The sequence below is a fragment of the Ambystoma mexicanum genome, chromosome 3q, assembly GCF_040938575.1.
Source record: "Ambystoma mexicanum isolate Mex_15411 chromosome 3q, UKY_AmexF1_1, whole genome shotgun sequence".
NCBI lineage: Eukaryota > Metazoa > Chordata > Amphibia > Caudata > Ambystomatidae > Ambystoma > Ambystoma mexicanum.
In genome coordinates this window covers 492,264,692-492,288,061 of record NC_090926.1, presented here as the reverse complement: position 1 = coordinate 492,288,061, position 23,370 = coordinate 492,264,692, and positions in this window count along the sequence as shown.

Here is a 23,370-nt window from a genome sequence, read left to right as displayed (position 1 = left end):
TCAATGACAGAACTATCATTAATTTTATAGTTATTTACAGAGCGCCTAACCCAAACAGCCAGCCTGAATTAGACATCCCCCTTGTACTCGCCCCACTCCTCAAAACCAATACCAAATGTGTTATCCTGGGAGACATAAATACAGGCTTCAACGATAGTAATGATACTGAAGCAGAAACTTTCCACGTAGCTCTTAAGGACATGAGTTTCAAACAACTCTTCAATGCCCCTACACATATTAAGGGTAGAATCCTAGATTGGATCCTTACACATTACTCTACTATTGACATCAACTCTATCTCCCCACTCAGTTGGACGGATCATTTTATCATCCAGTTCACCATTACCACTGCTGAACCCCTACCCGTGGAACAAAAACTCACACTCACCCATGAAGTTAGAAACCTCTGTAAACTCACGCCTGACACCATCAATCCTTTGCTTAATAAAGTTCTAGATACTATGACCATTACCAGTGATAACCCATGTCTCTTAGCAGACGTCTCCAAGAACTGTCTCACCTCCACGATCAATGCAGTAGCACCATTAATCACGAAAACAAAACGCACTGACAAACGGTCATGCTTTTGGTTTAATGAGGACCTGGTTGCCCTTAGAAGAAGGAAACGTGCACTAGAACATGCCCATAGGAAAAACCCCACGACAGAAACCAATAATGCCTATCTTTTAGCAAATAAAAGTTACAAATCAGCCATAATCTCAACTAAAGTGAATCCTATAACACACGGATCAGTAAGATTGCAGCCGACCGAAAATAACTATTCTCCATCTTGAGAGAACTGGAAAATCCAAGCCCAATTGCCAACCCCACCAAACTGAGCAAAGTTTGGTGAACCATCATTCAAAATGCTCTAGCTACCAAAATCAAACTGCTACAATCTAAAATTACCACAAAAAAGGAAGTACCAGCAAGTAAACCCACCAGTGACAAACATCCTCTCAACACTGCTGGAACCACCAGCCCCCCCTTTGGTTTCACTCCAGTTTCCCAAGACGTCGTCTTTGACACCATATCCAAACTTAAAGCATCTAACTGCAAAGGAGACACAGTCCCAGCACAAATAGTTAAATCTTGCGCCCACACTCTCACACTTATCGTTACACATTTTGTGAAGGCCTCCTTCAAAGCCAATTTGGTCCCAGCTAGCATTACAGAAGAATGGGTCACCCCACTGCTAAAAAAAACACACTCTAGACCCTACTGTACCAACTAATTACCGTCCAATAACGAAAGTTCCCTTCCTACTTAAAATCATTGATAAAATAGCCTACAACCAAGTCCAATCTAATCTAGAAAAATACCAACTTCTCAGCTCAAGACAATCTAGTTTCAGGCCTAACCATAGCACCGAAACAGCCCTATTAGATCTTAAAATCCAGAGGGATACCGTTAGAGATTCAGGCAAACTCTGTATCCTTCTCTTGTTAGACCTCTCTGCAGCGTTCGACCTCGCGGACCATGATAAACTCTGCAACACGCTAGCTAAAGACTTTAACTTTTCTAGGGATGCCACCTTGTGGATCAAATCCTTTCTAGCTGACAGGACCTCTGCAGTCTCTATAGGCAAGGAAGCTGCTGACCCCATCCCTGTTCCCATTGGAGTGCCTCAAGGCTCTTGCCTCTCTCCTACACTGTACAATGCTTATACTAAGCTCCTCTTCGCAGCGTGAGATGATATGGGTGTCATCTACACCAACTTTGCAGATGACACCCAGATCCTCATCCCACTCTCAGGAAACTACACCTAAGGTACCTTACTCATAAACAAAATTTATGCGATCATCCAAAACTGGATGGCCCTAAATAGCCTTTGTCTCAATGATGAAAAGACTGAAATTCTCATAGTGGGCTCGCAGCTCAAAATCAGCGCTCTCCACTGTGCCTATGACTCAATCAATATCAACGGCACCATGATACCTGTCTTGAAAAAAGTAAAAACTTCAGGAGTTTATTTGGATGCTAATTTGTCCATGAATATACACATTAGTAACCTTTCATCAACCACATCCTATACAGCAAAACTAATCGCTTTAAGTAGACAATTCCACACCCCTGCAAATTGCGTCACTCTGGCCAGAGCCCTAATATTGTCACGACTTGACTATTGTAATGTTTTACTATTAGGCACTTCTAAAACCAACCTAAAATAGCTACAACTCATACAAAATAAAGCCCTCCTAGCAGCCCTCGGCATAGGAAAATCAGACCATATCTCCAAGATTAGAAGAGATCACCACTGACTACCAGTTGCTGACAGGATCATCTTCAAAACTCTATGCATATCCTACAAATGCCAACAGCGCTCAGCTCCCAAATACATTAACAAAGTACTTAAAAAAAAAAACATTCCTAACAACTCTGTGATCCTACAACCAGAAGCTACTTGAGATTCCTCGCTACAAGAATAGCAAATCGGGTGGCAGTAGCTTCAAATACTTAGACCCCAAACACTGGAATGCCCTTCCTATCAGTATCAAAGAAGAGGGATCCTTCGCAGGCTTCAAAAAATCACTCAAAACATGGCTTTTCAAATAATTTGAAGGGCTATAAACCTGAGAGTCTGTAAATATAACTATAATTTGTTTTAATAATTGTTTTGGAGAATGTATAAAGTTGTAACTAGGCCATAGTGCTTGATTGACTGCCAAATGAAGTAACTCAATCCCACTGTGTAACTATGTTAATATTATTTGTATTCATGAATTTTGCTTTTGCAACCTTGCCGTGATACCTGAGGGTCTGGGTGTGTAACAAATGTAATAAATAATAAATAAAATAATAATTGTCAAGTAAAGTGCAGCACACATATTTACATGGAGAAAAACTGAGCACTATCAAATTTCTTCTTAGCTTTATGCTGTACATGAACAACAGGCACATCAGTGAGTAAGCGTACCTGCATTATTAACAACAGAAAGGACAGAAAAAAATTACACTTTAATCAAAACAGCAAGAATATACCAGTGCATAAAAATGTAAAACAAAAACGTCATTCAGTTAAAATAAACAAATAATAAGAACCTATTCAAAACTCCTAAACATATATGCATTCAGTGAATTGTTCTATTTTAATAGGCACTACTCATGAACCATTAGCAGGCACGCTAGTGGGGGTTCGGCATCAGGAGCCCTTTGGACATCAGAAAGGTGCACCCAATATCACAGCTCCCAGACCTTCACGGCAAAAGGAGTGGCATAGACAATGGTATAAGGCCTCTGTATCTTGGTTCACTCCACTTGCGCACAAAGTTTCTCACAAAAATGTGGTCACTCGTGACATTTGGCGTTGAAGTAGGTGCATTGCTAGTTGGTTCTTCAGACTGCTGCGGTGTTATCTGTCTCCCAGAATGGATGCTGCCCTGTAAGCATCAGAAACTTTCCTTACAGAGGCATGTGCATTCGCCTGCCACTTGCCACCTCATGTGGTGATAAGTGATGATCCTTATAGGGTTGGGTGCACAAGCTGAATAAAGCAACTGAGAGTCAGTTCACCCAGTTTCTCTGAAGGGTGACACACAACTTTGAAAGGTTTGCTTTCAGCAATCCATTGATTCTCTCTAGAACTCTGTTGGCTTGGGGGTGGTGAATTGTGCACATACAATGCTTGATGCCTAGCAATGCAGTCACTTCTTTAAAAAGTTAATTGAAGTAATGGTGACATTGTCTGACTGCAGCACATCGCACAAAACCCAATGAGAAAACGCCTCTTTACTTAAAAAGTTGGCATCGCATTTAGTGTCTGCATGTGCACAAGGACCTGTCTCGACCCGCTGAGCGAAGGGACATACCACAACTATTAAATATCTACATCCATTGCACCGCTCTCTCATGTCAGCGTAATCAATGTGCAGCTCCCCAAATAGCCCAGTAGGGTGGGGTAATGCACCTCGTATTGTTTGCAGGGTGTGACCAGTACTGTAAATTTGGCAAGTGATTTAGTATATAACTAATTTAGTGAGAACTTTCTTGAGATTGGGAACAAACCAGGCCTCCTCTATATCCACAGCAATATGCTGCATTGACAAATGGGACGGGTGATGCAACTGGTCGAAGGCGACTATCAACAGCTCGTGTGGCATGACAACTTTACATGTGCTCTGCTGCTGCCATAATAAATCTGATAATAAATCACTAGGGGATTGTGTGCACCATCTTTTTTGACATACCTCCTTCTCCTTCTTGTAATTAAATAGTTTGTGCTATTGGAAATAAAGTTTATGGGGCCGGCAACTGCTCTGTTCCTCATGCTATGGGATACTGAGAAATAATAGGCACTGGAAGATACGTTGCTTGTTTGGCCATCCCATCTGTGACGGCATTGCCAAGTGAAACTGCATCTGTGTCATTGGTATGGATGGTGCATTTAAACCACTGCTGTCACGGAGGGCTCGGAAATGGTATAAATCAATTTGTACAATAATGATGCATGTGGAACGGGGGACCCACCCGCCCTTCTGAACCCTCTCCTTTTCTAACTTGCAAGCCCCAAGTGCACCATTGTGGTGACGTAGGCTGAGTCAGAATAAATAGTCACCCGACACCCTTGGGATACAAATTGCACCTCAATATGCGGTATGAGCTCTGCCCGTTGAGCTGAATAATGCATGGGCAACCTGTTTTACACTACCATCTCATACTCGCCGTTCACTAGGCAGACAACTTCCACACCAGTACGTCTCAAGACTGTCCCCGGATCAATTGTTGCTGAATCATCAACAAACAGCAGGCCCCCTGTTGGGGTGGGCTGTCTTTCGCTTTTGGTATGTCCTCCTCCTCCTCCTCCTCCTCCTCCCCCTCCTCAAATGTTACACAGTCATGCCTAGCAATGTCTTCCTCTGTATACAGTTCTGTCAGAAAAGCAGCATGTTTACTGTCACTATGTGGATGTTTGGACTAGATAGAATAACCTCATACACGGATGCTTGCTGTGCGGTCAAAGTGGATTTAGATTGTTCCCGCAGATTAAAGGCTGCATGCTCCACATACAGTGTAACAGAATACCCCATGGTTATTGTGGAGCTTTTTTCAATCACGAATGAAGCAGTGGCAAGCACCTGCTCACAAGGGAACGGTCCCTGCGTAACCGAGTCTAGCATCCTGCTGTAATAGGTCAATGACTTGTAGCCGATAGTGCTCTTTTGGGCCAGTATTGCCGTCATCATCTGACCATTAGACTGGGAGAACAAGTAAAACTCTTGAGTGTAGTCAGGGGATGATAACAGCAGTGGAGATAACTTCTTTCAATGTTTTAAAACTTGTTAGCATGTCCGCTCACCATGCTATTTTATTGTCTGTCTTCTGTGCTTCTTTAAGGCCTTGCAACAAGAGCCTAGTGCATGCAGCGTGATCTAGGATCCATACCCTGCAATAGTTACACAACCCAAGAATGTACTGAAATGGGTGGTCATGCAGGTTCCAACATGGCTGCATTCTTGTCTAACACTTGTTACCTTACTTAAGTGCAAAACATTGAAAAAGGACTCATGTACTTTTCTCTATAATACTACAGTCCTCTCTCTATGTCACATACCAGACGAAGCCCGAGTAGGGTGAAACGCGTCGTTCCTTTTTTGCATCCAAGACCGTTGCTGCCTCCTTTGTCCATGTATTTTAAATAATAAAGGACACTTTGATTGCACGGTACACAAGCCTGTGTGTGGAATTATTGGAGACATCCAGCCTTTCGCTTTTATCATAGCCGGAGTGCCGATGTAACTCGGATTGGTTTCCAGTCCTTTTTTTACAACCCAAGAAACATCTGCATTTATTTTACAGTTTTTGGCTGGGGAGCACTGCACAATAATGCAGCACATTCAGGTATTATTTTCTTTGCATAGACAGATATTAATTGTCCCAAGTAAAGAACTTCCTGAAGGCAGTATGCAGTATTGTAATTTTGCTTTGTCCACCTTGTACCCTTCATATGCTAACAACTGCAAAAGTGTAATAGAGTGCCTCCAGCATTGTTGTTTGCTGTGATTGCATACTAGCAAAAAGTTTACTAATTGGATGATAGTGCTGGGTACCTGTATGTTTCCTAATTCTGCCTTTAGTGTTCTGTTAAATATACTAGGGGATTCACAGTAACCTTGTGGAAGTCTTGTGTGCTCGTACTGCGTTCCACCATGCACAAACGCAGTGAGATATTGAAAGCCGAGGTGCAAGGAAATGGAAAAGAAGGCATTTTTCAAGTCAACAACAGTAAAATGCGTTGCTTGTTTTGGGATGCTAAACAAAATGTCACAGGATAGGAACTACCAGAAATTCTGCGTGTACAATATCATTTAAGGAGCGTAGATGCTAGATCATTTTCCAACTTTACCCCTTCACCTTTTTTATCAGGCATATAGAAGTGTTGCATGGGGAACAGGATGGCACAGTTATTGTGCATAAATGATATCTCTTATTCCCTCCTCTGCTTCTTTGGACAATGGGTATTGTTTTATGCGGGGCAACACTGCACCTTGCTTGAGTGTGATTCGCACGGGTGCCAATCCTTATAAGAGCCCTACATCATGGGCGCTGGTTGTCCATAACCTCTCAAGCCATTGTTCTAGATTGTTTTCTTTGAAAGAGTTCACTGTTACAAGGGCCATCAGGGAACATTGTACTTTACGATATTGCACCATTATCTTGCAGGTTATGCAAAAAACCAAGACTATCTCTTCATCATCAACCTGATCCTTAAACAATTCTGCATCTGGTACTTCTTTTAGGGGTACTGTTGGCTCAATACACAATATAGTATGCCACTTACATCCGTCTGAATCATTACCAACTACAACAATCCTTTTCTCTGGCACCATCAACCCTTGCAGGTCCAGTGAGAATATCAAACCTGCCACAAGCTCTGGCGTCACAACAGGTCTAAAGATGAAATCAGAAGGTATGTACCAACAAGCTTTACCAATATGGGGCACTGCATCAAGTAATAATGTAAACCCATACACACACATATCAGCATGAACAGGATTGCTGCAAACCACCACCTTCCCTCCTCTGGCGTGTATTATTACCATTGCTCTCATAGCACACATTCCTGGGGTAGCACATTTTATTCCCTGATCCATAAAGGAGAGGGTCTTGTTTAATTTACTTAGATGGTCACGCTCTAACACATTTATCAGTGAGGTTTCCGAATGTAATAGAGGTTCATGCACCACTTTGTCTCCTATTTCGATTGCTACATCTTTTGTAGAGTTTCACCTTATAGTGGGAAGTTTCCTTCACTAATGCATGATTTGGTGGCACCCGTGTCAACCATAAAGATGAATTGTTTGTTTCCTATCTTAGTCCCCACTAAAGGTTCCTCATCTTGTAGTCCCGGGCAGGTCTGGGCATGCGAGTGCTTTCTTTGGGCTGTCCTAATCAGGATACGCATTTGTACCTGGGAATGAAAAAGGGTTGCCTCCCAGAACACTCACTCTCCAATAATGTGTCACTGTTCCATCAGGGACAACATTGCCTTGGGAAAATTGTGTTGGGGCACCAAGCAGGGCAGGCAACTGTGTCTGAGGCGGTCGTGGTGGCAGCTGTGTGTATGCTTGGTGTATTTCATATGGTATTGAGGTGGGCATCGGGGCACAGGGAAGTGGTGTTGCTGTGGTACTGTGCCCACAAGAGTGGGCCCCTGCCTGACTTCTGCACTCCCTTGACAAATGACAATTTTTTCTGCATCCCCCCAACACTGCACTGGTCCTGCTCTGCCTCTCTGCCTCATCCCACCAAATCTGCTTCTGCCCCCTTCCGTCTTGAACCCCACATCTTTCACGCTGCTGACCTCCTTGGTACCACTCAGGGTACTACGACTGAGATCCACTGTTCAAATGTACTCCGGCTGGCCAAAATGCTGCTGTTCCTGCATCCTTTCATGCTGCTGTCTGCTGTCCTGAGTTGGTTTGTGTAACTGCCACTACCGCCCCTTCAACTGATATTTTTGCTAATTTCTTCTGTACTAGTTTTGCTTCGTCATCCTGTAACCTTTGTGCTGTTTCCTTCTCCCTTTCTTTGATCTGCTTGCAATGATGTATAATAATAGGCACCCTTTTACCTCTATAGCAACAATCATATTGGGAGCCTTTTGTACTTCCTTGGGAATTCCCCTTTTAATAACAAAATAAAAAAGCAGAACTGATCGGTACCACTGTTCCCACGTATCTGCCCTCCACATCTCTTGCACTTCCAATATGCATTCAGTGGGGTCTTCATCGTCCCCCTTTGTATACTGAATTATGGACTGCAAATCCAGCGTATAAGGATATACTCGCCAAAGTGCAGCCCACACCTGTGCCCTGATGTTGTTGGAGTACGCGCCATCATGCACACCATCGTCTATTTTAACTCCTCAGTGTCCATTCTTAACCCAAACATCCCCTGCTTGATCTCCCATAGTTGCTACAAGTAAACATTCTATATTTCCTACTGCTAAAGGGATCCCAGCTGTTTGTTTTTCAAATGTGTATATCCATTTCCTAGCACCTGCAGTACGTGGCGGGAGCACTTTGATTAGGCTGTTTTTATCCATCACAGCACAAGGCACATACTGTGCTCTTACAGGGCGATTATGCAGTAATGGCAACTGCGTGCCCAATCCTCTTATTGCCTTCCTACCGTTACTTGGCTTTTTTCTTGCCACTGCTGCCCACCCAGATCTATTTCTCAACTGTGGACTGCACAAGCTCCCTGGCCAAGGGGTGCCTCCTCTCATCCTCCAATTCATCCACTGTGTCCCACTCATCCTCCCGCAACTCTCTATTTGTATCTCCATCCGACCTCACTTTCATGTAACCTACACTCCCCACTCCCCGTTCATCACTCTTCCCCTTTTCAATATGCACATCCTTAATCGCTGTACTGTCTAATCGGAACAAAATATCTCTGGCCCTCCATTCATTTAGCCCACACCCCGATTTGCTCCTTACCTTTTGAAGGGCTCTCAGCCATGGTAATTCCTTTTGTGCTGCCTTTAAGGCCTCTTCTAACTCCTTCTGTAGTTTCCTATCCACTGGTATTTTGGTAGCATTAGTCTTTGTGTAGTAAGGGTGTGGTGGCACAGATGGGGTGGTTATGTGGCTGACAAGGATGCATACGTTGGATTGGTATATCCTATAGCTGGAAGGATTGGGTAACATCCTACTGGGGTGGAGGTGACTGTGTCCCTCAGGTGCTACTGTCTTAACTACACTTGGGATTGGGCTACTGTCACACTGAGATTTGCACTCATCATTGTCCTCTATGTCCTCCACCATTTTCCGTAATTCTAAACTTTCTTTCCTTCTTAGAAGCTTTTTGCCTTTATATTTAGCGGCCAAAAATGTTTACATGTGTTCCAATATCCCTCTATTATTCGTGCCTTGCTCTCGCCATGGGCTTAACATTCCTCATCGGCATCCACTGCTTATGATATTTTTCCATCTTGTCCATGTACAGCGGCAATGCACTACACATGTACTCAAATGGTGAAGTTACCCCATGTTAAAGACCATGATATGTCACGCAGTATACAAACTGCATTTCGTCTTCCACGTTCCAACCAGTCCTTTGCTCCCGTTCCCTTGTCGCCCCCTAGACACACTCCCTTCTCTCCCTGTCACTCTATGCGCCCACACGTACACACCCTCTCCCTACACCCAACACCCGCACCACTTCTTCCACAGGCCCTCCTGTGGCCCCTGCACAATGCAAGTTAAAACACTAAAACAACAAACTAAAACAATAAACTAAAATAACAACCACTACTTCACCGTATTCCCCCACCCGGAATACATTGTGTACAGGAATCTGAGCCCTCTAATTATAAGAAGCCCCTACTTCTGTAGTTTCTTATCCTATTCCAAAATATGGCACAATCTGCTTCCCTAGCTCGGAATGGATCCCACTTCTCTACTTCCCTTCTCATATACTCATAATAATATGAACACATATATATATATATATATATATATATATATATATATATATATATATATATATATAACCGCCACATGGTCTTTACATACCACTCAACTTAGTTGCAGACCATTCCACCATAGACCCTCACCCCTCTTCTTAACCACACCGAAACCTACACACCTGTATTCCCCAATTCCCCGCTTCTCTCTCAGCGATCTCCCCCATTGTTGTCACTCACAAGAGGTGTACTTACATCTACGTCGTCACACAAGCTCCTCCGTCATAGGGTACCATTAACGGCCTGCACCTCTTAGGAGCTGCGCCCTGCTCCAAAGATCAGACAGGAATTCTGTCAAAATGGCTCCTGTACACTACTATGGGTTGCGCGCTTGGGACTGGTCACTGCAGGTGGGCACAGCCCCTCCAGATGTGTGGCTGGGAATCCTCCGTCTATGTGGAAAAATCTGGGATCAGGTCAGGGTCACTAAATCTGTAGAGTAACCCCTAAATGCCCACACCAAAGAAAATACAACCCACTAGGGAAAAAGGCCCAGCACACCACTTTTTTTTATTGTGTTTAATTGTATTAACAATTTTTACAAATTCTGTCCAGATTTTCTTGCGTTTTTCACTGTTTCCCATTGTGGATATCGTGCAGTTTTCTGTTTGCTTGGACTACCAATGAAATTTTCTTTTATAGATTAATTTCCTCCAGCTTCAGTTTTTCCAAAGGATTCGCTGTAGCCACTGTCAAAGATGTGGAATTGCCACACATTAGCATATTCCACCAAGTTTCTTCATTTAATAATAATACAAGTATGCACCAGCAAAGAACTCTGCAGCCACGGAGCACTCAACAGCATCAAGAATACATTTTAAAGGTACACAACGTCACATGTGACGTACATTACATAGGTTACAAATCCAGGTAGCTCATTGTGTGACCTTATACACATATAACCTGCTCCCTACAGGATGCCAAGTGATTGGTCCCACAATCTTCTGTCCATCTTCTTCCACATTGGGACCTTTTTCTTCCGTCAAGGCTCTAATTGGCAATTTTAGTTATACAAGTCATTATTTCCTAGCTTCTACAGTTCTCCTGGTACCAAGAACATGAGCGAGATGGATACATTGGAGGTTGTGATAGCTTTCTCAGAACTACGTGAACCCCCGCTCCAATTCCAGATATGTTGGTGCCTCCACACTTCCCACCTGTGTTACCTTCTCCCCTGGTACCTCACTGCACAAATCACATGGTGGGGGAAATCCGCCCCTGCTCTTTGATCTTCTTGATCGATTGGTCATTTTACAGTTTTATGGCCAAGGTTCTTGGGCTGGTCAGTGTATATACATTTTTGTGTCTGGGATTTGGGGATCTTGGGACGCTATAACTTATAGATCTGGACGGTGAAGGACTAATTCTGGCCTTTTTTTGGTCTTGCAGGACACATTCCTTCTGGGTTGCATGCACTACTGATAAGACATAATAAATAACTGTGTGTGTGTGTCTGTGTGTCTGTGTGTTCAAGAACTTAACCTTCTGCAAAGCTATCAGGGCTGTGAGCAAAAACTGCATGTGCACCCTTCTAACCCTCAGGACTGAATGTGAGTGCACTAACATAGCCATGGCACTAGGCCTCAATTTGAAAATGACCTCTAACTTCTAAATCGAGTTTCATTACACAAGTGATACTAATATCTAAAGCTGCTAGAACATCACTACAATCCAGCTTCTATTAGTAAGCCCACTCCCCCATTCTTCGAACTTCCCCACTGTACCTCCTCCTACTATCACCTCATCCTGAATCGCTGCGGAGCCTGGGACTTTTTCGGCCCTGCTTCCCAACAGATATAATAACACCAGGAGAATTCTGTGCTATGGACCCTGTCAATGTATTAAGGTACTTTGACCATCGCTTCATTGTCATGCTGCATTTCATCTTCAATAAAACTACCCCTCCACTTGGAGAAGTGATATGGTATGATATGATATGATAGGATATTTATACACATTACCTTTCGAGACAAGAATATCAATCCAATGGGACACCACACATCCACATGCTTTTGTGGGTAAAAGATGCTCCCAAATTTGGCCATGACAGTGATGCCACTGTTTTACAATTCATTGAAAAATGCATTACCTTTGACATCTCTTCAGACACCACACATAGTCACCTATGTACATAAATCTTACTCTTCCAAAAACATAAGTGTGGCATAGTCTGCCCATGTCAATATACAAACAAAGGTAAATACCAAACCAAATGTTGCTTTGGCTTCCCTAAACCAGTTTGCATAGAAGCACAGGTAAATAGCTTGATGTCTTCTGTTAGACACAATGTAAAAGGGAAATCCCCTAAAAACACATCCAACATTAAAAGGGGTGAAGCATACAAGTACATCAATGATTACAGTACAATCATTACCCTCTTGTGGAATGCAAATGTAGGCATACAACACATTGCAGACAATTTCACCGCAGTTGCAAGAACTGTCGCAGCCTATCTCACCAAAGCTGATAAAACAGACCTAAAAGACCTCTGGGATGACATATCATCTGACAAAACACACAACAATGGTACAGTTTCGGAATAAAAATGCTCTCTCATTGAAAATGTGGGTGCTATGAAGCTGTAGACTATTTAAAAGGTACACCCTTATATGGTAAATCTGAAAACATTGGATAAACCTTAGTCCAGCTTCATCACAAAAAAGGGTACCAAAATCCTACCGAGAGATAGGAACAATCGTCACAAAAGATCCCAACAGCTCAGGCATTTTAAAAAACAATTTAATTGACACATACTATCCAAACGAAGTACTGCTTTGGAAAACATGTGCCTGCACGACATTGCCCAAAACTACTCCTACAAAAACAATATCACGCCAGATGAGACAACTGGCAAATATTAAGTCTCAACTTGTGAAGGAAGCCTAGTAAAACATACCAAACTCAGCCTAATTAAACATATAAAGTTATCATTCACATCTCTGCATTATAGAGAACTTGATTACATAGCCCTACTACAACTTTTCAAGCTTTGGTGAAAAGAAGAAGAATGATTGTTTTGATTGGTTGTCGGAAGTGGCTGATTCACCATTTGCTTTCTTGTGATTCAGTGCGGCTTGACAGCGGACGTGCTGACGAGCGAACCTACGAGGTCCATTCCTCTAATTGAATCAAGTGGACGAGGAGGAGACCACAGTGTTGGTGCTGGTGTCGGTGCTGGTGCCGGGTGTGCTTGGGAGAAATGCAGTTCTCTTTGAGCGGTTGGAACCGGCTGAGCGGTTTGCAGCAGAAACAGAGACAGAGATCAATCCTGCTTGGGTATGGTCCGCTTGCCAACCACTCTGTCTACCCACATTTGCATCGCATTCCCACAGCACTCTCACCCCACTCTCTCACTCTTTCCTCTCTGCGGCGGCCACTCATTGTAACTACTGACTTTGAGCCTCAGACGCTTCAGTGTCTTGCCCCAAATGTCTATCAAACAAATAGACAGCAAATTGCATATTATTTTTGACCAACCTCACCCGCGGCTGGTCAGGAGACTGCGGGACTTGAATCCTTTGATCACGGTCAACTGGAGAGGTTTGAGGTTGTGCTCAGTGTGCTTGGAGGAGAGGGCACTTTTTGGACAGTGTCGCTCTGCTCCTCCGAAGTTGCTGGGCAAGCGAGGGCTTGCCGGTGTCAACCCGCGGGACTGTGGTGTGGAGGCTCGTTGACCCCGGTTGTGGGTTTACAGGAGGGGAGCCTCTGTAGGAGCCTGCAGTGTGCAAGCGGAGTCTTTCTGCATAGTCGGCAGTTTCGGAAACACGCGGTTGCTCACGTTCTCAGTGACGGCTCAGAATTCGCTAGGTCCTAACTCAGCAAGTTTCAGCGCCGCAGACATCCATCAATGTCGAATATTACTGAGCATGCTAAACTACTGAAAGCCCTAAAAAATAGCCAACAAAGTCAAAAGGGAGAGACCCCATGCCCTCATTCGAGGGGCAATAAATCAATAAATCAAGTGCAGTGTTTATACATAATAACATGAAATTAAGGAGCAACCACGATGATGGGAGTACAAAAGAAGGGGAGGGTATAACACCAGAAGAGGTGGGATTACCCAGTACTCCAGAGTTGACTATCAAGGAAATCAGGTTGGACCTGAATACAGAGTTGGTCTCAACATCACAGCACAAGTACATAGAGAGGCAGCACCCCTCACACCCACAACAATCAGAGAGACAAGAGAAGAAGATCATAATGGAAGGGATTGTTGGAAAAGAGGATTAAAATACACGGTGACAACAAAGAAAATACAGAAGAAAATAGAAGAGCCCTTTGGTAAAAAAAAAAGTGCAAGTGATGAGGAGATGATATGGCTGATAGACAATACATCGCACCCCAGTTTAAGACTGAGAGAAGACAGGGGTGAAACAGACATTACATTACCTGCAATATTAGGATTCAATACAAGTGAACTGTCTCCGGAAGGACAAAGAGTGTCCATTTTTGATAAGAATCATGAGTCGACTTTATTGTGCAATGAAAAAAGTTTGGAAGGTCGGCAACCATGTTTAGAACAAATACCCCCTATCCTGAGGAAACTCAAGCTCGAGTTAATCAAGTAAACAAAGCTCCTTGGTCTCAGTATTTCAATTATTAAAAGGAGAGGTGCAGTCCCAATCAGGCACCCTCCTAGAAATGATAAAGGAGATGGCAAACTTGGATGGGGCACTAGTGGGTTGTAATAATATACTAAACACAAGTGTTCAAAAGTTGAGACTAGAATGTACCAAACAAGGTATGGACCTATCAGTGGTACATCATTCTCTAGCAGCACGGAAAATGTATGAGGAGACAGCCCTCAAGGTAAAACAGGATAGTTTGCTGCAACTCCAAACCTTGAACCAAAGAATGTAAAATACAGAGCAAATAATAGACTCGAAAGACCATAACTCACAGATGGTTGATACCCCACTGTCAGAATCTACACTTGAAGAGTTTAGAAGATTGGCTAATGTTGGAGATCGTCTCCTAGAAGAAGAGACTGAGACTTCGGACCCAATGGCAAAGATAATAAATCAGAATGAGATATCTTTAATCAGGGTGGTCGAAGAGAATGACAATCCTGCAAAATTGGGACGGAAAAAAGAAAGGAAAAGAGAATCAAGGAGACAAAGAAGACTGAAAGAGAACTTAATACAAAAAAGGGAAAAAAATAAAAAAAACAAAGGAAGAAAAAATACAATAATGCAGAAACAAATAACTTTCTGAAGAAAATAACGAATGTCTTGCTACTGCCATCAGGGGTAGATCAGGACGTAATTGAAGTAGATCTTGAGGAGATCTTGATAGAACCATCCAAGAAACAAAAAAATTATACTGGAATAAAGAACAATCGCAAATATAAGACAGGCAGCCAGTAGAGAGATAAAAAACAATCAAGGACATCAATAGGCTGCCAAACAGACTCTGAGAAGGATGGTCCGGTGGCACCCGCAGAACCAATAAAGACAAAGAAGAGTCCACCAATTGCACCAATATTCTTGAAAATGAAGAAAAAATGCAGAAATAGTAAAAAAAAGCCCAAAATTCAGAGATTAGTGGAGAAGTGAAGATCGCCCTAAAGATCGCCCCGATATTCTTGAAAAAGACCAAAGCAGAACAAAAGAATGTGGCTGTCGGAGAAAATGTAAGGATGGGGGAGGGAAAGCACAGGCGAATCGGGGAGATTGGGAATGGAGTGGGAAAATCAAAAGAAATAGAGGAACTCTTAACCCCAAATCCAATTACAATGGACCCGGCAGAGGCCCCAAAACAGCAAATGGAAGGACAACCAAAATCATCAACATTTGCTATGCCAATTATCTGGATGCAATCAACTGCAAATAAAAACCAGATAAAGTCCTTAAATCGAGGGGTGATCTTAACAATTCTAAAAAAAGTGCCGAGTTTATATCTCATCAACAGCAATGACATCGAATTTGTGGAATTTCCAGACATAATACAACCTCGGGCGGCAGAGCTTGGATGCGCCTCAAGAGAGGTGTACACTGCCATCAATGAGGCAAAGGAGGACCTGAAGAAATTAAATGTACTAGTTACAAATGGAAGGCCTGAGATTTTAATACAACAAGAGGGAGGGGGTCAGAAAAGCAACCCACCCCAAGGGATCAAAAATACCCCCAAGTCAAATTCTCAATTGGTAACGAATGTAACTGCAGTTTCGGGGGTAACCTCAAATGAAAATGCGTTATCCCTGCTCCCGGGTATTCTCACAGAGGTTCTGCAGAAACTTAGCCTGGCACAAACATCTCTTTGAAAATGAGGGTTTAAAAATGTTCTGTTGGTACACGCGGGGTCCAAACAATTTCTCCTCCAGGCTTATGAAAAGCCACATTGGGGAGCGAGATGCTATCATGTTACAGGAAACATGGATGGTAAATCATATATCAATAGAGGGTTTTTTCTTAGAGGCACAAGCCGCATCTCAAAAAGCTAGAGGGCGGCCGAGTGGGGGGATGCCTATAGCCCTTAAGCACTCTAAATTTAGGGATATACGTACTGTTGACTGTAAGATACAAGGGCTTCAACTTTGTAAAGCAACATTGAAGAATACTCAAAAAGACCTGGAGTTGATAATTGGTAATATTTACTGGAATCCCTCATGTTCAGGGTTGGGTGCCTTCTTGGAAAAATTAGCACAGGCCCTGGAAAAGGTGTTAACATTGTTCCCAGAGGCTAAAATAATACTAGGAGGGGATTTGATTTCCCAATGCCTGAATTTATCAAAAGAACAAACAAATCAAGGAGGGTGGAGGGGCACAGAGAATGGTCACTCATGAGTAGACTTTTTAAGTATGTGGGATTTAAAAATGTTAAATGGAAATATAACTGGGGATATACCTGCAAAACCAATGAGAATCCAAGGTGCAAGGTGCACTGGCTTCAACGCAAGACTACCTCTTTATCTCAAGCTCACTATTTAAACAAAAGGTAACGCTAGCTATTCGTGAGGGGGTGGCAGTGATCATCTGAGGTTAGAACTCTTACTCCCAGAAGTACTATCAGAAACACAGTTGAGAGACAAACAAAAATTGGAATGTAGAAAGGGAAGATTCCGGATCCACACATTTAAAGCAGAGGGGTTGAAACTAAATGGGAAACTCATAGCCCTGCCTGAATTTATCCAATATGAAAACTGTTCACCCTCAGGTTTCACAAAATTAATCTGGCCAATTTGTCCGCCGAGAAAAGTGGGGATGGCGTTAAACAAATACATAAACATACATATGATGAAGAGACCATGGTAAAGAAAAAATAATATAACAGGAATATAAGTTTAATTACAAAAGGCAAATATGGAGGTGATCAAAGATAAGACAAGACTGTTGAAAATAAATCATAAAGATTGGTCTACGTCAAGGAAAATAAACAGACATCAGAAAGATGGTGAACATATGTTGGATTTACTCGCAAAAAAGAACTTGAAGGATTTCTGGTCTACTATCCATAAACTTGAGGGAAACTCGACGACCTATCTTTGTAACTTGGTTAAAGAAGAAGACTGGATCAGCCATATAAAACTTGTCTTCGGGAAACCGATCAAAACTACATGTGAACAGGACATGCAGATAAACTGGCACTTGTCATTTGACGAAACTTACATCAAATATTTGATTATGAAAGGGTCTTCCTCAAAAGCAGCAGGCCCTAATGGTCTCACCTACCAAGTAATGAGGAACAGGCCAGACTTGTGGTCATAATTGCTGGCTTTTTGTGGAGATCATAGCTAGAAAGCAACTTCCTCCATTATGGAGTTTTGCAACTATAATTCCCGTGTTCAAGGGGGTAGATACGATGGTGGCAGCAAACTACCGCCCGATCGCCCTCCTGGACATCGATAGCAACATTTTTATGAAGATACTGTTAAGTGAATTATTAGCTTGGGAAAGAAAGACAAAGATTATACCAAGATGCCAGAGAGGCTTCAGTAAGGGGCTCTCCACTGCAGTAAATGGCATTATGTTGAATCTATTAAGTGAGAAGACCCAGAAGAAAGGGGAAAAACAACTATATGGGGCATGGGTGGACTTCTCCAAAGCCTTTGACCAAGTGGAAAGAGGAAGCCTCTGGCAGAAATTAAGATCAAAGGGAATACCAGAAGGACTATTGGGCATACTAATAGAATTCCATAGGGAGAATAACATCAGAGTGCGGTTGGATGAAGAGGGCCACTTATTAGAACCAGTGAGGGTGAACTGGGAGGTGAGGCAGGGTTGTTTGGGGGCTCCATTCTTTTTAAATCTCTATACATCTGATATGGGGGACTTTCTAGCTCCCTTTGCATTAGCAAGCCCAGTACTAAATGGGGTCCAATTACACTGGCTTGCTTATGCAGATGATGTTGTTATCCTAGATAGAACTGCGATAGGACTACGATGACTGTTGGATGAACTCTTCAAATATGCAAATATAAATGGGCTCTGATTTAACCCTATAAAATCAAAAATTCTAGTATAGAGACAGAAAAATAAACATGTTACCTTCCACCATTGGTCATTGGGAGGAGAAAGAATAACGAGAGTAGAAGAGTTGGTCTACCTTGGCCATTAAATATATGCCAACCCAGCAGTGTATAAGATGGAGCATGAGATTTCCCTGAAGCTTAAACCTTTGACGGCCCAGATGAAAAAGATACTTGGGAAATATGGAAGATTTTCCATTATCCCAGAAATAGAATTCTATCAAGCGAAAATCATCCCGCTCTTGCTGTGTGGATTGGAGGCAAAACCTCATTTGTGGGACACAAAGTGGCAAAGATGGGAAAGCGTCCTTTGGAAGCATGCATTAGGGCTGCCTTTGAGTTTATCAATAGCCAACTTCAGATTCGAATTAGGACTAAGGTAACTAAGCTTCTACTAGATGATCCGATGAAAGCAAAAAAGAAATAGGATGAAATGGACAGGATCCATACTATCGAGAAAATAAGAACAAGCACACACTCAAATCCTATCCAGATGACAGATCGGAAATTGGCTGTTTTGAATAAATACTTAGTAAGATTCCCTGGCTGGAGAACTATGAGCAAGTTCCTAAGGCTAAGGTTGAATGTTACCAAAACAGGAGAAGTCCTAGCAAAAAGAGGAATGGGCGATCAGGCAGTAAAACTCTGTAAGATCTATGAAACCCAGGACGGCAGTCTATTAAACATCTACTGTTGTTCTGTGAAGGCACAGCAGAAGCCAGACAACACTTCTTCGGTAAATTTGCTCATTCTGCTCTATACTTTTAACAGGAATCCTGGTGGGAAAGACTTATTTGGTGGTCAATCACAGCATATCACAACTGCAGTGCAGTGATACATATGTTGGAGAGTTGCGAAATTGAGTGATAGCCTGGAAATCAGGAACAAGTTTGAAACTAACTATTATTATGCTTGACAGTTGAATCTGCATTGGAAAAAGACTCAGAACTTTGCACAAAATCACTGCAAGGGTTTGCCCGACCAACAGCAAAAGGAGATGATATGTTATCAGGGTACTGTCTTCTCCTGTTTTTGGTGGGAAAGTATTTTCTTTCTAACTTCGGATTAGGAATGTATGTTTATTTTACTTTGTTTTAAAAAATGTTATTAGTTTGATTTTATGAACGATTTGGATACATGATGAAATAGTTGTAAAAGGTTAATGTTAATCATGTACAACAATATAAAAAAATTTTTTATGACATTTGAAGATGCATTCAATGCAAATGAAGCAGTATGACTAATGTCACTTTCAAACAATAAAGGCAAATGTTGGACAATGAATGCCAACAAGAGGAATACATTGAACTTCTATTAGATAAAGACACTCCTGAAGGCAGTCAAAATTCTCTTACAAGAAGCCAAGAACATCTTGGAGAACCACGCATTCTAAATGAAGCAGAAATAGCCATGACTGAGGTAGAGCATAGTATGTGTCAATCTAAACAATCTGAAGAAGAATTGTCAGTGCTGAAATCACAACTAAATAATTAACAACTCATCATTTATCTGGAAGTCACTGAAGACACTGAACATGGTTTTAAATATGTGACTAAAGTTTGTAGCTGTAAAAGTTATACACCTCTGCTCCTGTATGTAAGTAGTGAAGCTGGTTCTGGCAAAACATTCTTAATTAAAATAATCAGCACATTTCTACAAGACGTAACAACAAACAACAACCATTTAGCTGTTATAACAGCCACCGTTGGTCTAGCTGCTTACAACATAGGAGGTGTAACGAACACCAAAACAAATTAGAAAACAACAAACTATCAGTAGGAGCTGCTACTGAGGTACACAGAATTCTGAAACAAATGAAAGTCCTCTTGATTGATGAAGTAAGCATGGATTCCAACCCCATGCTAGCTTTAATTCATCTCAGAATGCAAGAAGTCTTAAAAACCGACTATGGAGAGCTGTATGAGGAAAACATGTAATTTTTTTCGGAGACCTCCTACAGTTAACACCAGTAAATGGCGAACCTATGTACAAAACATTAGGACACAAAGAATGCCATAAACCACTCAGCAGCATTGGAAATGTAAATCTCTGACAACATATTTGCTACAGAGAACTAACTCAAACATGCATCAATCTTCAGATCTCAACTATGCTAACCTTTTAAAAACTATTACAGCAGGTCTGCTTAAAAATCCATCTTAAAAACTAGACTAAGCCATGAGCTATGTAGGCAAAAGACATCTGCCCCTTATGTCATGGAACAATTAATGCAATAATATGTAAAAATGCATGTCCTTAAAGCCAACCCTTGCAAGCTGTAGTCAATTCAATGATACAATGTTGAAAAAGGAAATGCAACCTGGATTGCAAAAAACGATTAACTCTGCATCTAAACTACAGAGTAATTCTAAAACATATTCTTGATGTAGAACACGCTTTTGTCAATGGAGAAATTGGTACAGTTGTTGGATTCCAAACAGATCCACATGATAACAACATTCAGTTTGTCAATATCCATTTTGACAAACTAGGAGAAGTTAAAAGAATAGGCAGCATAATAGTACATTTCCTTCTTTTCAAAGACATGTACTTACGCAGAGAACAATTCTCTATATCGCTTGCATGTGCTGTCACTATTCACAAATTGCACAGTGTAACTCTAGATCATGCATTGATTGACATTGGCGGCACAGTCTTCAAAGAAGGTATGAGATGCATAGCACATTCATGTCTCTGTACACTCAATGGTCTATTACTAGTTAACTTTAATGCAAACAAAGTCAATGCAGACATTCCTTGTATCCTGGAATACAGCTGGCTTCATGTACGGTACACTCCCCATCTAGATATGTACCATGTACCTCAAAAAAGACAAACTTTAGGATGAAAACTAATACAAACAGAACTATACCAGATCTCCCTGAAATACTACTAAAAAAACCAACTGCTGCTACATCAAATAATACAACCAGAAAACCCTCTAGTGCAAATACAACTTCACGTCCATCAGAAGACAAAGCTACAAATGTCTCTTTTTTATAAAAAAAAACAGCTGCAGGCCCATCAAAGGATAAATAGGCACAACTCTTTGGTCCATTTAAATTCAGCAACACAACTGGAGTAAACTGCTATGCAAATGTAGCAATCAATCTTCTTATTCAATTGTCACCGATTGTTCACAACATTTACTTTAAAGGCTCATACCAGTTTTGTTTGCAAATGCTTGTCCTTCATATAAATACCACAAATAATCTTGATAGCACTTACATTATCTCAGGTATAAGGCAATTCACCATAAACACCCAGGAAGATCCACAAGAATTCCTAATATACTTACTACAGTAACTAGAAACCAAAAACATCCTTATGAATGTAATCTTCCAGATTTCATACACATGGAACCATACATGCTCTCTCTGCAACCATGTTTCACAAGATCATATCGCTAATGAACGATTTGCCTATGTATCCATACCAAATTATGAATTAATTCAATTTCACCAGCTTCTGCAGAATGCAAATCATGACATATTATGCCTTTTTTGTAATTCAGATAATCATTCCAGCATACAATTAAACTCACATGGCCCATATGGCATACTAATGCTTCTAATGTACAATGTAGATAGTACCCAAAATAACTGTAATCTCAGTAGCTTTACACACGGCCAAGTATCTCTTGGCAAGAAAACGTTCACAACAGTAGCATAATCTAACACACTGATGCCCCAACCACTTCAGGCCACTATACTGCATCTGTCAAAAAATAAGTGGTTGGTTTGAATGTAACAACACTTCCATTACTCCAAAACATAAGTTACCAGCAAATCTAACAAATGCCTACTTAATATTCCTTCAACCCAAATGTAATCACTAAAGTATGCTACAACACACAGTTGGAATACGCCAACAGGTATCTAACTACTTTAAACATAGCCTTCATAATAACACACTTCAAATATGCTGTCACATTTAGACTTGCATAATACATCCACACTACTTTAATAGTATTCGCAAAATCCAATACAGTTAGAATATGCCAATGGGTATCTAACTACATCCATAATACAACAGTAGTACTTTTAAATTCCAAGACAGTAAGAATATGCCAACAGGTATCTAACTACTTTAAACATACCCTTAATTACAACACACTAAACACACATCCTATCAAACTTACACTCACATAATATATCCATGCTACCACACACATGTATTATGGAACATGTATATTGTTTAAAACCATGTAAATTCCAAAGACTGTATGTAATTACAGTAGTTTTCTTTTATCCATGATGGATTTTTTCCCCAATGGCCCAATGATTATTTCATGTTAATACAACAACAGTGTACCACACACTAATGTTGCACTAACCATAGTACATAAGATGTACTATTTATGAGGATCAAAATGTAAATCTATACGTACAATTGTATGCAATTAAAGCGGCCAAACTATATTGTTTAACAAATTATACAGTTTTTTTCCACAGAAAAAGAACCAGAGATTCCAGCCTTATTACCATATGCAACAAATTGTCCATACTGAGAATTATACTTTTTTTCTTCACAAATAAACAACTACAAAGTCCATAAACACTATCCTCAATGGTGCTACAATCATAAATACCATATATACTTCAATGATATCATTTCACAATATTACAAATGCTGTTTTCTTCCCCTCAGTACCTATAATGGCTGTACACATATTTGTATGTCTGTGGCCAGTGTCCAGATTCTTGGGGGCTGGCCACAACCACAACAATACAATTAAAACATATATTAAGTACGTACAATAAAACTGCAAATAACATGACACACCTAGGACCCCCATTACGAATGACGTCCATGAACATATGTTTGCGTCCACAAACAGGAACATTGACCATGGACTCAGCTCCATCTTAACTTTTGTTCCACTCCCTCCATCTTTCCAGTCACACTTGTGGCCACATAATCACCCCAAATG